The following is a 17,062-nucleotide window of genomic DNA, read 5'->3' on the forward strand; positions in this document are numbered from 1 at the left end:
CAACCGGCCTTTCAATCCTTTAGTTGGGAGTCCTGGGTTCTTGGGGTTCTAGTCAATGCACTAAGATGTTATGTCCAAGTCAGAGAGACCCCAGTGACCAACAAGGAGTCTATTGCAATGCAAATACATGGAGGTCTTTATTATGAGCTCTGTAATAAGGATTCTTGCTAGTCAGCCTCACATGAGATCGAATCTGAGAGACCAAGTCTAGGGGTGCTATGTATTTATTGCAGTTACAGCAAGATTGGGACATTAACATACAGTTCTAAAGCTTAATATTTTAAAAACTACATGACTGGCATAATCTGAAGGTACCAATCAAAGGGGCAAAATCAACTGACAACCATGATGGGTAGACTAACTTTTTCTTTTAAGGGTGTATTAGTTATCAATATGTAGCTTAACCCTGCAGTTGTACCTTGACTGGCTGTTGACAAAGAGGACTTCTCATAAGATATTTGCTCAAGTGGACTTTGTGCACTCCCTAAAACAGAACTGATTGGGCTTTACAAACTTATCTTTGTGCCTGAGGTCCTTATTATTGAAACATGCTCCTGTTCAAGCACAAGCCATGCATGGCAGTTGAAAAGGTACTTTGTCCAAAGACCTGCCTCACTATCTGTTACTACACTGTCTGAAACTGTTTTCCTGAGCAGGTACCCCATAGCTCTGGAATCTCAAAATATTAGGATTTTAAAGGTAACTTCAATATTACAGTTTCTTATTCTAGTATCTGGGATCCATACAAGAGATTGGGTCACTTCTCCAGCTTTTCCCTCTGTAGCACTCTAAGTTCTGCTTGACTCCACTTTACTTCTTCTGTTGTTCTCTCTGCTCATCCCATGGGACTGGCATCTTCAATATGCTGGGTTCTTCCCCTGCAACTGAGATTCACTGTGTTCCTCTTATACACTCCCTTCACCATGCCAAGCCTTAGCTGCTCTGCATGACAGATTCATGTATGCCTTTAAAACCAATACCACCTGGGTGATTCTCACACATGATCAACTCCAGGTGCACAACAAGGGACAACCTTGGCTATCTCTGGAACACAGCTTCTTTGTCCTCTTAGAAAACACTCACCAGAAGACTTCACCTCAGTGATGCTGGTTTCTTCTTCATCCCCACTAATTTTTTTAACTACAGCCAACCATCATCAATTGTCTCAGTCGTCCCTTCTATTCTTTCCTCCCAGAGCCACATGGACAAAGCTGCTGCGTTCCTCTGCTTGCTTGGGCTGGAACATGGCCCCTTCTATTACATCATCACCAGCTTTATATTTTTCAACAAGTTCACTGCCTAAGTTTGCTGTGCTTGAACTTGCTCTGTAGATGAAAATTGAACTCGGATCTACATGGCTCTGTCTCATGAATGTTGGGTAATACATGTATAACACTTTGAGTGTATCTAAGCTTTTCTTTACCTAAAACTTGTTCTGTACCAGGAAGACTTGAATCAGAGATCTGCTTGGTGCTCATCTCTTGGGATTTAAGGCATGTACCTCCATGCTTGTACTTAAGTACTTTATTTTAGATCTTAAAATGAAAGCCCAGAATAGTAATCACAGTCCATCGATGGTCAGTTTCACACACACTGGTGATCCTTGTGTCCTCATGAAAATGATAACCAGGTGAAAACTGAAAGATATAAAAATTTATAAAGGGTATGGGAAATTTTTATGACCCCTAGAGCTGAGCCAAGCATGTATGCCAGCCGCTTCACTAGCTCCAGGTTCCAGGAACCAGCTGACCACAAAGAAAGCAGAACTAAAAACACAGGTCAGCTGGGTCGTTCCTGGAACTGGCTGACCACAAAGTAGATGGTTGAGCAAGATTACATTCTTGAGAAAAATATGTACAGGATGTTTCCCACATGACCGACTGAATAATGGGTTGGGACTTTTCACTATTTTTATGATGTTCTTCCTTGATTTCCCATTCACCACCCTGGTTTGTGGTTTTTCCATTTAAATTCCCTTCTCCCCCTGGCCTGGATATCAACATCCCTCATTATGAGTCTTGACCTCAGCCCAGCTGAGTCCTGAAATAAAGCCTCTTTCTGTTTGCTGGCCTCCATCTCCCAAGACTAGAGTGAGGGTCTCCCCTTCTGGGGGTCTTTCAATAATAACGCCCAACACAATACAGTTCTCCTTTATACAAGTCTGGGGGCATGTCCATAGGTCCGCCAGGCAGTAATTTTAGGCATCTCCAGTCATACCCCTGCCTCAGATTAACAGGTGCCTCCACATGGTCACTGGTAGCTCGGAACATCTGCTTCCACCCGCCTGACACTGTACCTGGAAGCTCCGGTCATCTCCCCATTCTTTGGCAGCGGCGATTTGGATCACGTCGCACGGTTTGTGATGTCAGAAGAAGCCCACTGATGCCATTGGCACCCCTGTGCTCCTCCAGGATCACCACAACAGTGGCAGCGGAGGTCTCTGGGCTGGTGGTGAAGGCAATCGGCTCCAAGGGGATCTCCAAACACATGATGTGTGTGCCGGCCCCAAGCCTTCATGGGAAATGTAGTCTCTGGCTGGACGCCATGTTGCTTTTTCCTCACGACATTATGGAATATGTAGTTTGAAGGCCGGCCACCATCTTGGATTGAGTTTGCTAGGCATATGCAGTTAGTTCTCCGACAGCCATCTTGGCACTAGTTCTTATGGGAAATGTAGTCTCAGGCTGGCCACCATCTCTGTGTAGCCCTGGCTGTCCTGGAACACACTGTGTAGACCAGGCAGGCCTTGAACTTAGAAATCTGCCTGCCTCTGCCTCCCAAGTGCTGGGATTAAAGACATGCACCATCAATTATTAATCATTATTGGCTATTGATTACAATTGATTATTGATTATTGGTTAGCATTGACTGCTGAAGTGTAGGTTACCCCAAAACTAATTATGGGCCCAGGCTGACCTGAAGCTCACTGACCTCAAGCTCTCCTGCCTTCTCCTCCAAAGCATTGGAGCATTGGAATTCAGGCACCACCACACCTGGCCCCAAAGAGTAATTGTTGTTTTTGTTGTTATTATTATAATTATTATTATTATTATTTTGGTTTTTTGAGACAGGTTTTCTCTTTGTATCCCTGGCTGTCCTTGAACTCACTCTGTAGACCAGGCTGGCCTCGAACTCAGAAATCCACCTGCCTCTGCCTCCCAAGTGCTGGGATTAAAGGTGTGTGCCACCACCAACATGCTGAAATAAGTACTTACTAATACCAGTTTTAAAACATAAATAAACAAACGAATCACCTTTGTTTTGTAAAAAAAAAAAAAAAGTAGGGCAAGTACAAAAAACAAAACACCACCCTATTCGAAGTCCTTTATATACGTAGGTTGTCAAAAGAATCTATAGCCCAGATTAAAGGTGGATCTGAACATCTCAAAAGAAGAAGATTAATAAAGGGTTTCTCACTTCAAAAGTTGTAATTAAGAAATATGCCCCACAGCAAGCAGGGTTTGAGTTAGGGTTAGGGGATTAGACAGTCATGGTTAGGATTAGGATAAGTGTTCTTAGAATTAGGTTTAGGAGGTTAGGAAATTAAGAGGTGAGGGTTAGGATTGGGTTAGGCTCGGGGTTAAGGTTATGGTGGCCACCATTATTCTTGATGGCCCCACTGAGTCAATATTATCCCTATTACACAAAGAAGAAATATCAGGCCTACAAGGTATTCATTTCATATCTTAATGGTTTCTTTTATTCTTATTCTGATAGCTTCTCTCTTACTTAGAGAAAGGCTTCTCAAATAACCTAAAGTTTGTCCAGCCATTTGCCTCCAAAACTAGCATACGAACAAAGGAAGAAAAGACTTCAATATTCACAGAACCCCACAGATAATCAAAGGATAAGTTGCCAAGAGCCACACAGCCTGCTGCCAGCAAAGAACATTTATGGTATCCTATGCTGGGTCTCACTGTCAGCTATTTCTGCAGTTAATTTTCCTCTGAGATAAAATGTGCTTCAGTATTCTTCTGCTCTAGACATGTCTGGTTTACTTTATTCCCATCCTAAAAATATGCTTACTAAAGATTTCTATGTGAAGCTTTCACTTGACAATGAAAATTCTGAAACAGGAATCCCAGACAATCAAAAGTCACAAAGTCATGGCTTATAAATTTTGACTTTTTATTAATTACATGTAGAATATACACATGAGATATGGTTTGTTATTCACATGATGTACTTAATAGCAAATGAATTACAAGTAAATTAAACTTGTTAACTTGATCCTAGTTCATTTTGTTCCTAAAGAAAATAAACTTAAAAATTGATATGAAAGTACAAAAATATATTTAATCAATTTATCCACACAGGTACAATAAATATAAACTTATAATATGGGTCTGAATCTTTCTTTGGAATAGGTAACATGTTTTAAAGAGTTCACTACTCCTAGACCAGAAGATGTTATTAATACTAGACATTGTCCTCACTGATACAAGACTAACACATCTATGTTTTTAATTATGATATACACATACTTTAAATTTTATGCAGGCATAAACATGTTAATAATTTAAAAGATATTTATGTCTAGTAAAACCTCTTTAAAAACAGATAAATATACAAAGATAGGCAGATCCAGCACAGGGCTTATCTTATCTTCTAAATTAAACCACAACCATTTTCATACCTTCAGCTTTGTTGAATTAAAATAATCACAGCAGGGCTTTTTAATTGTTACTAAGCCTCTATCAAAACAAAACAAAAACCCATGGCATGGCTGGCCAGTATTTGTACAACTTGGAAGGGGAATAACTGTGTACGTAATGTAAATTTGTCTCCAGATATACTGAGTAAAGTATTTTTATTTTTTTTATTTTTTTATTTTTTATTTTTATTTATTTATTTATTTATTTTTTGGTTTTTCGAGACAGGGTTTCTCTGTGTATCCCTGACTGTCCTGGAACTCACTATGTAGACCAGGCTGGCCTCGAACTCAGAAATCCGCCTGCCTCTGCCTCCCAAGTGCTGGGATTAAAGGCATGCGCCACCACCTCAGTATTTTTAATGTGACTGATTGCAGGATGTCTACAGTCTCCTAAGGAACAATTTGTCAGTTTTCTGTATGTAAAACCACTTAACTCATTGTTATCATAGGATGAACTATGATAATTTTTAAATTCGGTGCCAATGAGAACTTAGAAAGAGGAGATATAAATTGCTTACTTCCCACTCCTGAATAAATATTTTCACAAAAGATTGTGAATTTTTTTCTGTTAAGCCTACTGTACCTTATGGTATTAACATTTATAAAATGTTAAAATTACCTAAATGGCTTTAATAAAAGAGTTATATATAGATTACGATGGAAAATTTCCAAATGAGAAGAAAAGAAAGCATACAAAGCCGATGGAATTTCTGAAGAAATAAATGAAGTATTTTAGGCACTTAGATCATAAATGTTTTGGGAAATACTTATGGGATTAAAGTATTTGTCTTCAGATCAACATTTATGACAAACTGTGTATAATCTAAGTTTTGTTCTATCCTATGTCCTGTCTACATTGAGGAGAGTCAGAATACAGGGATGATTCTCTCAGAGCTTCTATGGGAAGTCACACTCAGTCCAAGCAAGGATATGGAGTAATGTTCACAACGAGGGAAAATAGAACAAAGAAAAGCTTGAATATACAGAGATTCTTCAGAAGATCAAGTGATGACCTAGACAAGAAATTTCAATAAACCTTAACAGAAGATCAACAGAAGTTGATTTTGCTAAATGTGGAATTTTAAGCCGGCATGTATGACTATGATCACTTTCAAAATGCAGTGTGACTCTTTAGCAAGTGAAGGGACAAGAGTCCTCAAAAATTATGTTTGATCTTGTGAAATGTTACTTAGAAAATAAATTCTTACTCCTGATTCTCTTTGTCATATATAGATGCATCTCAATATCCCAGATGAAAGAAAAGTCCCTGGAATACTTCAGCATGGCAGGGTCTATATACAGCTGAGAAAAACTAACAACCTTATTAAATACTGAGGTCAAATCTAAAACCTATACTTAGCAAATATGAAAGACCATCTCATTATGAAAGAGAACTTCTCAATAATAGATTGTGTTCGTTGTTACACTAACTATGCATGCTTCCTGATTTAAATGATCACAGGAGTTTCTACCGTCAAGTGCACAGATTTATAGAATTATTATCCTATGTCATGCCATTGAACTTCAACTCTCTTTTCTTATAATGCAGCAGATACATGTGCTTCATGTGCACAAGGAATCCAGAATGCAACTTGTGTGCTAAGTTTAAGCAGCTCTGCAAAAAGATATTTATTAGATAAGGACAGCCACCTGTGTTCAGGGACATTATCCAGACAAAGTCAGAGAAATGGAAGCCCTGCTGATAAAGGGAGCCCTGCATTTTGAGCTGAGTTCCACTGAGACTTGTGGCCTGTGACCTTCACACAGGTTTTCCAAAACCTTGATTCCTGAAACCATGGATCTTGGCTGTGAAAGAAACTGTACCAAATACTGAAATCTGATTCAAAATACATACAGTCTAGGACCCTTCCCATCTCTCCAGGTGGCTGTCCCATAATTGGCTGTGTAAAAGTGTCTTCTAAAGGTCATTCTATTTTTCTATCAGTTCAGCACCTTTATGGTACCAAGGACTATGGTATTAATAGTAAGTAATACCATTAGAATCCATGATCATTGGCCCACTGTCTCACTTCTCTGCTGTAAAATGAGTTCCTTGGTCAGAAGCAATACTGTGTGGAATGCCATTGTGGTGAAAGAGGCACACAGTATGTCCATGGATTGTGGATTTGGCAGAAGCAATATGTGCATGAAAATCAAAATCATAAGCAGAATATGTATCTATTCCAGGAAGAAGAAAGCTTTGTTCTTTGTCCAAAGAGCAATGATCCGATGTAGTCAACCTGCTACCAAGTCACTGGCTGGTCAACCCAGGATATAGTTCCATATCTAGGGCTCAGTGTTGGTCTCTACTGCTGGTAGATCTGGAACTCACCAGCAGATGTGGCCATGTCAGGCTTGGTGAGAGGATGACTCTACTGTTGTATCCATGAATAAACCCCACTGTGTCCACCATGGCCACTATGTTCATGGTCCCATTGGAAAATGACAGATATAGCTGAGGACATGGCTGACTTCCCACAGAATAGATCACCCTAACTACTTGGTTACTGAATGATTGCTCAGCAGAACTTTGCTTTTGATCAGCATTTACATGGTACACTATCGATTACTGATTATCATGACTATTGATCACTTTTGGTTATTGACTAGTATTGATTATTGGCCATTGATTAGTATTGATTATTGAATAACATGATGATTGATTGTTCTTCCATGACCGTCATCCACCTGCCTCTGCCTCGCGAATGCTGGGATTAAAAGTGTGCATCATCAGTTATTGATCATTTTTGGTTATCAATTAGTATTAATAATTATGGATTACTGATTATTGATTATTGATCAGCATTGACTATTGATCCTTATTCCATCACCAACCTCCCCCTTCCTCTGCCTCCATATTGATAATTATTGAATACTGTTTATTGATTATTGGTTATTGATCAGCATTGATTATTGAACATTATTCTATCACTGTCATCCCCCTGCCTCTGCCTTCCAAGTACTGGGATTAAAGATGTGTGCCACCACTGCCCTGCTTCTTTGACCATTGTGAGAGATCTATCCACATACTTCTTCCTTTTATGTCTCTCTCAACACTATTCTAATCGTTCTGTCTCCAAGTCTCTGACAGTTAAGCCATCCCACTGTTTATAGCTGATGATTGAGTGAATAATCACACATTTCCAAACAAATGCATGAGCATGACTACTGCATGAAGCTCTGAACTGTGGTGATTTCCCTTTACTGGTGTCTTTCAGGATTGGCCCAGAAACATGTTTTCATGCTGCAGTTGTTCACTTTTGGATGGGGTCTGCATAACAGGCAGAAACCTTAGTAAAGCAGGACCTAGTTATTTCTTCCTTAGTCACTTGATGATAGGGCCTGTACCAGGAAGTCCTAGGTGCATGTATAATACCAGCGGCATTGTACAGGAATAGAAACTAGGCTTCTGGGCAATTCAGTTACCTAGCATTAGTTTTCAAGTTGCGCCCTTCCCAGCAAAACCCAAGCCTAGCTCCACTCTCTAGGGAATTCCAAACAAGACTAGAGTTTTCAAGTTACATCCTCAACAATACAAGGGTCTCCAGGTTATTCCCCTAACAAACCTGCACCTCAGGTTACAAGACCATGCCTAACCACCAATAATGCAGAGGGGTGGTGACCTAAAGTTTATGATGTGACTCCCAGCACAAGCCAAGTATGTTAAAGGTCACAGCAGCTTTCCAATTAGATGCTTGCACTCATCTTACCTGTTGCAAGAGACATTTAAAATGGCAGCATTAAATCAGAATTTTCTTAATCCCCTGCCATGTTCTTGACTAGCCTAGGCCTGTGGCCAGTAATGGCTGTGGCTGTACACCACTGCTCAGCTGGAGCAGTCTGCTAAGGTGGTCAGAACCACCAGCCCTGCCACCCATGAGATGCCACCATGCTTGGCTGAACCCAGACCATGCTGCCATCTATGTGGGCTCAGTCAAATGAGACTATAATGCTTAGGTTATCCAAAGGCTCTCTAAGTTTGGTAATGCTCAATAAGAAGATGCCTATACAAACAGAGGGGTAACCCAATACCCAATCTAGATATATCAACTACCTTTGGCTGCTAGAGGCACACACACTTCTGCTTCTATGTTTCCCCTCTCTCATGTCCCCCTCCCCTAGCTCCTTCTCTTCTTCTCCTTACTCCTCACACCTTAGCTCCTCCTACAATTCCCCACTTGCTGCTTACAATAAATCCATTCCCCATAAACATATGGGGTTCCACCATCACCAAAATAGTCTTGGCTGATGCTGATCCATTGGGGATGGGGGCAAGCTAGCTCAAATAGAATAAAGACCCTGCTGGGAGTTGCATCAGATCGGCTCCTGTGTGTGTCATTTTGGGGATAACTAACATTTCCCTGGCACGACATGTTCAATTCCTACTAAGATGGAATAGCAGGCCAAGATATTTCTTTTCAAGGGAAGATATTTGGATAGAGTTGATGGGAGAGCCTTGCTCCAATATTCAAATCTATGATTCTCAATAAACACCTGCCAAAGGCTCCAAACAATTTTCTTTGCAGCACTGAGCAGCAGAGAAAGGATTGGGTGCTCAAAGCAATTTTCAATCACAGAGGCAAGCCTCTGCTACAGGCAACATTTCTATGAACAGAAATAAATAATCAGCGGGAGTTTTAAAAATAGAAAATTCTTTTTAAAAAAAGTTTATGTAGTTTATGTATGAGTACACTGTTGCTGACTTCAGACACACCAGATAAGGGCATTGGATCCTATTACAGATGGTTGTAAGCCACCATGTTGTTGCTGGGAATTGAACTCAGGACCTCTGGAAGAGCACTCAATGTTCTTAAACACTGAGCCATCTCTCCAACCCGGAAAGAAATTCTTAATGACTTGGGATCGAAGGGGAATGAGAACTGACAAGAGAGTATAGCAGTGTTGCATTTGAACTCAATAATTGACTTTTAAAACAAATATATGTAGAATGAATTTGGTAGCATTCCTTCTGTTTCTATTTTGTGGAATATTCAAAGGTGTATTTGTCTTAGCTCTTCTTTGAAGGTCTGGTAGAACTCTGCACTAATACTACCTAGTCCTTGCCTTCTCTTGGACAGGAGGTTTATAATGCCTGCTTTGATTTCCTAAGGGGTTATACTACAGTTTAGATAATTTACCAGATATTGATTTAATTTGAGTTCATGGTTTCTGTCTAGATAATTATCCTTTTCTCTGGCTACACATTTCATCTAGATTTTTTAGAGAAAGAACTAATGATTTTTTAAAAATTTCCTCAGTTTCTCTTGTATCTTCTCCCTTTTCATTTCTAATCTTGTTAATTTGGATACTGTCTGTGTGCCCTCTGGTTAGTCTGGCTAAGGGCTTTATCTTATTGATTTTGTCAGAGAACCAGCTCTTGGTATTGTTGAGTCTGAGTATTGTCCTCTTTGTTTTATTTTTGCCTGTGAGGAGGTGGGCAGTGGGAAGCAGCTGGGTGCCTGGTAGAGCATAGGCCTTGTAAACCAGACCTTTATTGTAAGGCAGGTGTTCTGCTCTGCTCCCAGACACTGGTTCTTTTTATTTAGCTTCAGCCCTCCAGAGCCCACAGAGAGGTCTATGGCCACCAGTCATGAGGAACAGTGCCCTAGGCTCTCCCACATATAGATGAGATATCTCCAAGCTCTCAGACCAAGTCAATAGATGTTATCTGCTGACTGACCCTAACCCACCCAAAAACTGTATATAAGGGCTCTATTGAGGGGAAGTAAAGTGTATGAGATCATCCTCGTGTCTGACAGTTTGTGTAGAAAGAGCTATAACACTTGGGAAGAGATTTGCTCTCCAAAATCTGCCAGGAAAACAAAGCTGCCTCTGGCTCAGCTGGGGCCAACTGAGCATGGAGGCAGGTGCAGCACCTGGGAGTGACTGGGCTGCAACAGTGGAAACTCAGCAGAGGCAGCAATGGAGGCAGGCAATCTCCCTTCCCTGCTCACACCCTGTCCTGAGCTGGGCTGGAGATCATTGTGGGACACCCTCTAGAACATGGGACCCACTTCTGCCCTGAGTTTGATTATTTCTTGGTATCTATGTGTCTTAGGTGTGTTTGCTTCTGTTTGTTCTAAAGCTTTCTAGTGGGCTGTGAAGTTGCTTGTGTAAGATCTCTCTGGTATGTTTATGAGGGCACTTAGTGCTATGAATTTTTCTCTTACCACTGTTTTCACTGTGTCCCATAATTTTGGGTATGCTGTGTCTTCATTCTCATTGAATTCTAGAGTCTAGTCTTTTATTTCTTTATTTCTTGCCGGATCAAGTTATCATTGTGTAGAAAGTTGTTCAGTATGTGCCTTTCTGATGATTTTGTTATTACTGAAGTCTAAATTAGTCTAGTGATTTGATAGGATGCATGAGAATATTTCAGTATTCTTGCATCTGTTGAGGATTTGTGACATATAATATGGTGAATTTTGTAGAAGGTAACATAAGTTTCTCAGAAGAATGAATATATATATATATATATATATATATATATATATATATATATATTATTGTAGGGTGAAATGTTTCATCTTGAAGAGTCAGAAGAAAGACTTAACTATCAATACTCATTGATAACCAATAATTGATGGTGCATGCCTTTAATCCCAGCACTTGGGAGGCAGAGGCAGGCAGATTTCTGAGTTGGAGGCCAACCTGGTCTACAGAGTGAGTTCCAGGACAGCCAGGGCTACACTGAGGAACCCTGTCTTGAAAAACAAAAAAAAATGTTTTAAAACTAAAATCACGTAACACTCATACACTTATATTACAAGATTTAAATACCCCATTCTCACCAGTCGACAAATTCTCCAGACACCTCCCCCCGAAAAAAGAGAAATATTCCAGCTAACTGACAACATGAACATGAGTCCAGCTGATACTTACAGAACATTCTACTGAGAATATGCCTTCTGCTCAGCACCTCATTAAACTTACTTGTAAACAGAACACATATTCAGACACACTGCCAACCTCAATACATACAAGCAAATTGAAATAACCACATGAATCCTATCAGATCACCATGGATTACAGCTGGATATCAACAAAACCAGAAAGAACACAAAGCTTACAAACTCATGGAAGCTGAACACCTCACTATGAAAGAAAAATAGCTTAAAACAATCATAGAGGAAGACATTAGAGACTTTCTAGAATTCAATACAAATGAATATGAAACATGCACAATTTTACAGAATACAAATAAAATGAAACTGGTTCTAAGATGAAGGTTCATAACACAAAATCCCTACATGAAAAATGTGGAGAGCTCTCACACTGGCAATTCAACAGCATGCTTTAAATTCTAGAACAGAAACAAGAGAGCAATGACAAAAAAAGGATTAGACATCAGTAAACTATCAAGTTGGTGGTTGAAATCAACAAAATAGAAAAAGAAGAATGCAAAGAATTAATGAAACATGGAATTGGTCCTTTGAGCCTTTTATTAGATAAGATAGTCAAACCCTTATTAAAAGATGAAGAATATCCAAATTAATGAAATCTAAAATGAAAATGGGGAAAAATAACAGACAATGAAGAAATCTAAAGAATAGTAATGGCATAGTTTTTAAAAGCTTCAACTCCATCTAACTGGAATTTCTAAAAATAATGGAAAATTTCCTCAATAGGTTCCTCTTACCAAAGTTAAATCAAACTAAGATAAACAACTCAAACTGCCTAAACATCTAGAAAAGGAGAAGTCATTACGTGTCTGCCAACAAATAGAGCCTAGGACCATGAATTTTAGGGTAGAATCCTACCAGACTTCCAAAAAGAAGTTCATGAGAATACTCCTCAAATATTCAACAATATAGAAAAAGAAGAAACTTTAGCCAATTTGTTTTGTGAACCCATGTTTACTCAAATATCCAGTCAATATAAAGACTCAGAAATAAACGGGAATTATAGACCAATTTTTCCTTAAAACCAAATATATAAAAATATTTAATAAAACAGAAAAAATACAATAAAATAGAAACCACATCAAAAGACTATTGCCCATGTTCAATGAAACAGGCTTCGTTCAAGAGATGCAGGGATGGTTTATCATAATGTGATTAAAGGTAAGAAAAAAAGTTGTAATGTCTTGGATGATGAAAAATTTTCTGACAATATTTAATCCAACTCCATGATAGAGTTCTTGGAGTGATTAAAGATGCAAGGAACATACCTGAACATAATAATGTCACTTTATTGCAAACCTATAGCCAACTTTAAATTATGGAGAGAATGTCTAATTAATTCCACTAATTCACAAAGAAGAGAAGGTGATCCATTCTCTCCATATCTATTCAAAATACTATCCAAAATTTTACTGTTAACTAGTCCTATATTGAAATTACAATTTAATGTTAACTAGTCCTTTACTGCAATTTACCATGTAATGTTAACTAGTCCTATATTGCAATTTACAATGTTAAATAACTTAACATTAAATTGTAAATTTAAGGAGGAAGTAAAGTTATCTTAATCTGCAGATGATATGATAGTAAGTACAAGTGAACTAAAACTTCCCAAAGACAATTCCCAGAGCTGATAAACACTTTCAGCAAAGTTTTGGATACATGATTAACTAAAAAAAAAAAAAAAGAAAGAAAGAAAAAAATCAGTGGCCTTCGTATGTACAAAGGAGTTTACCAGTGTAAACAAAATAGAGAGACATCGTAAAGTTTGAACTGATGGTTGACGCTTGTCAATGTTTTTTTCTACATAATGAATAACCTTGAGTAACTCAATGTGTGTTGGGTAAGATCATACAAATTATTTGTAGTCACAGATGACTTTTGATATTATTGAAGGTGCTCAAAGACTACTGTAATATACAAACTCTTTAATAGATTCATTACTTACTAAAGAGTTTAGTCTTCTATAAAGATATCAGAAAGTACACAACTTTAACACATTGACCACGTTTATGGGGTTTTTCTTGCATTATAACTTTATCTCATGATTTCTAGGATGACTGCCACATGCAAAGGCTTTACCACATTGCTTATTCAGAGCATTTCTCTCCAGAATGTGTTCTTCTATGATCATAGATGACTGTATTGTGAAAAGGTTTTATCTCATTGATTACATTTATAAGTTATGTCTTCAATGTGTTCTGTTACACATTCAAATATGCCTATAACATACAAATGTTGGGAAGAAGCAAAAGAAACTTGACCTGAGGACTGCCTTTTTGTTACTAACCTCGACTTAATAATGAACTGAAACTAAGTATTCAAGTCCCAGGTCATAGGGGACCTGTGTACTTAACAATATCTGACCAGCTTCCATCATTCATGTTTTATTACCTAAAACATAACAACTGTCCCTAACCATGATTTCTGTTATTCCTGTTTTATTCCTCAAAATATAATTCATGGTTCTAACCACAAAAGAACAAATGCTGTGATAGTGTTGACCATAGAACTTACATTCTGTATCATTTGACATAGAGTAAAAATAGAAAAAAAGTGATTAGGAGAAAAATGTAACTGAAACTTGGCACAGGACTTTGTGGTTTTGACTTTTGGATGCTATATAACATTCTGGTTCAGGGTGGGGCTGAGGCCGGGGTTTTGCAGCTAAGCTTCTGAGTGTAGTTTTGTGGCCTTGATTTATCAATAGTGACTTGATTACAATAAATTCTTATCATTTGCCTTGTCCTGTGATTGAGTTGTGTTGGATCTCAGTGGACCTCATGACGTAACGGCTTTAGCACAGTATGTAACCACTGTCCAGTATGAATAGTTTCATAATGATGAAGACGACAGAGGTGTGCAAAGGCTTCATTATACTAAACATGTCCATTAGGACTATGTGGGTGTGTCCTGAGTCACAGAGGACATGTTTAAGATTGAAGGGGCATGTCCTGATTCACAGTGGGTGTGCTTAAAACTCAGAGGGTGTGTCCTGAGACACAGGGGGGCAAGCTCTAGTATAGAGGGAATAAGGGAGGGAATGACTTAAGCACTTGCTAAGTCCCTGAGAGCAAGCCATTGAAATTGCCTGTGCCCTGACAACTACACAAGTAATGTTCACCCAGAAAACAGGACAGGAAGAGAGAATCTCAGGCATTAAAGATGAATAGGACCAGCTGGGTGGTGGTGGCACAGGCCTTTAATCCAAGCACTTGGGAGGCAGAGGCTGGTGGATTTCTCAGTTTGAGGCCATCCTGGTCTACAGAGTGAGTTCCAGGACAGCCAGGGCTACACAAAGAAACCCTATCTTGAAAAACCAAAAAAAAAAAAGTCTTCCATTCTTGCCCGTGAGGATGCCAGACCCGAACGCCCGTCGACATGCCTTGGAAATTTGAGGAAATCAAGGACTTTTTGCTCACAGCTCAGCTGAAAAATGCCAAATCCATCAAGATCAAGAAGAACAAGGATAACGTGAAGTTCTAGGTCCGCTGCAGCAGGTACCTTTACACCCTGGTCATCACAGACAAGAAGGCAGAGAAACTGAAGCAGTCCCTACCCCCCAGGTTTGCCAGTGAAGGAGCTGAAATGAACCAGACCTGCATATGACTATTAAAAGCCCTGAAAAAAAGAAAACCAAAAAAATGTATAGAGGGCATGTCCTGAGTCACAGAGGGAGTGCTTAAGACTCATGGGGGCATGCCCTGTGATACAGGGAGCCTGTTTAAAACTCTGTCCAGAGTCACAGAGGGCATGCTTAAGACTCAGGGGGCCTGTCCTGAGATGCAGAAAGCATGATTAGGACCCTGCAGGCATTTTTAAGACTGAGGGTGTATGTCCTGAGGCACAGGGGGCATGCTTAGACTCTAGCACACATTCTTTCATGATAATGAAGACTGGAGAATTGTGCAAAAACCTGACCATATTAAATACACACACAGGGTTTCTAAGTGTTTCCATTGCTATGAAGAGAAATCATGAACAAGGCAACTCCTATAAAAGCAGCAGTTTAATTGGGACTGGCTTACAGTTTCAGAGATTTAGTCCTTTTTCATCATAGCAGGAAGCAAGGCAGGCATGAAAGAAAACATGATGCTGGCAAAGAAGCTGAGAGTTTTGCTTCTTGATCCAAAGGCAGCCAGGAAGAGACTGTCTGCCAGGGAGCTAGTAGGTGGGTCCATTCTGCACTGGGTGGAACTTCAAAGCCCACCCCCATAGTGATGCACTTCCTCCAACAAGGCCACATCTCATAATAACTTCCTCCCACTCCCTGAGCCAAGCATATTTATACTACCACATTCCACTGCCTGGCCCCCCTATGATTGTACAAACACATGATTTTATGGGGACCATATTTAAAAATAGCATAATACAAGATATGTGAGGTTTAAAGTAAAAAGTCCCCATAATCTATAGAACTCTCATAAATGTTAAAAGTCCAAAGTTCAAAGTCTCTTCTGAGAGTCATCCAATCATGTAACCATAATCCCCTATACTTTGAAAAAAATAGCACATAATATACATCCAAATTCACAGGATATACTTCACCATTCCTAATCACCAATGTGAGGAAATACTGGGCCAAAAGAATACCAAAAGCCAGCAAGGAAATCTCCAAACTCTGCATCCCCATGTCTGATGTCAAAGTGTTCTTCAGATCTCCAACTCCTTCCTGCCCTGCTCACTGCAGCACAATTCTTTCTCTTTGGCTGATTATATTTCCTAAAAGTAGTTTTCCTGAGAAGGTATCCCATAGCTTGGGAATCTAAAACTCTTGGGGTCTCCAAAGTAATTTCAAAATTACAGCTTTTTGTTCCAGTATCTGGGATCCGCAGATGATCTTCTGTCCTCCTCAAAAGAAGCTGGGTCTCTCTCCAGTTCTTCCCTCTATAGAACACTAGGTTCTGCTTGACTCCACTCAACTGCTGCTGCTGCTCTTTCTGCTCATCCTGTGGGACTGACATCTTCAACATTCTGGGTTCTTCTGTGACAAACAGTCTTCACTGCATTCCTCTCATGCTCCCTTCATGGTGCCAAGCCTCAGCTGCACTGTATGAAACATTCAAGCCTTAAAACCAGTGCAACCTGGGTGAGTCTTACACAGGACTGAGTCAAGCTGCACCACAAGGTAAACCTTGGCTACCTCTGGAATACAACTTCTTTCTCCTGTTTGAAAACACCAGAATATTTCGCCTCAGTGATGCTCGTTTCTTCTTCATCCTCACTAATTTTCTAACTACAGGCAACCAGCATCAATTGTCTCAGTCATCCCTTCTATTCTTGCCTCTAAAGCCAGAGCCACATGCACAAGGCTGCTAAGTTCTGCTTGCTGGAGCTGGAACATGGCTCCTTCTATTACATCATCACGAGCTTTATAGGTTTCAACAACCTTATTGCCTAAGCTCAGCTGTGCTTGAACTTGCTCTGTAGATGAACCTTGAACTCAGATCTGCATGGCTCTGTCTCCTGAACACTGGATAATATATGTGTAACACTTTGCCTGTAC

At 39.6% G+C, this 17,062-nt stretch overlaps 1 pseudogene; it reads left to right on the forward strand.

The window, feature by feature from the left end:
* The first annotated feature begins 14,937 nt into the window (after window positions 1-14,937).
* Window positions 14,938-15,179, forward strand: LOC117696013 (large ribosomal subunit protein eL38 pseudogene; annotated as a pseudogene).
* The last annotated feature ends 1,883 nt before the right edge of the window (window positions 15,180-17,062 follow it).

Source organism: Arvicanthis niloticus, assembly GCF_011762505.2.
Source record: "Arvicanthis niloticus isolate mArvNil1 chromosome Y unlocalized genomic scaffold, mArvNil1.pat.X SUPER_Y_unloc_2, whole genome shotgun sequence".
In the NCBI taxonomy this organism is placed as follows: domain Eukaryota; kingdom Metazoa; phylum Chordata; class Mammalia; order Rodentia; family Muridae; genus Arvicanthis; species Arvicanthis niloticus.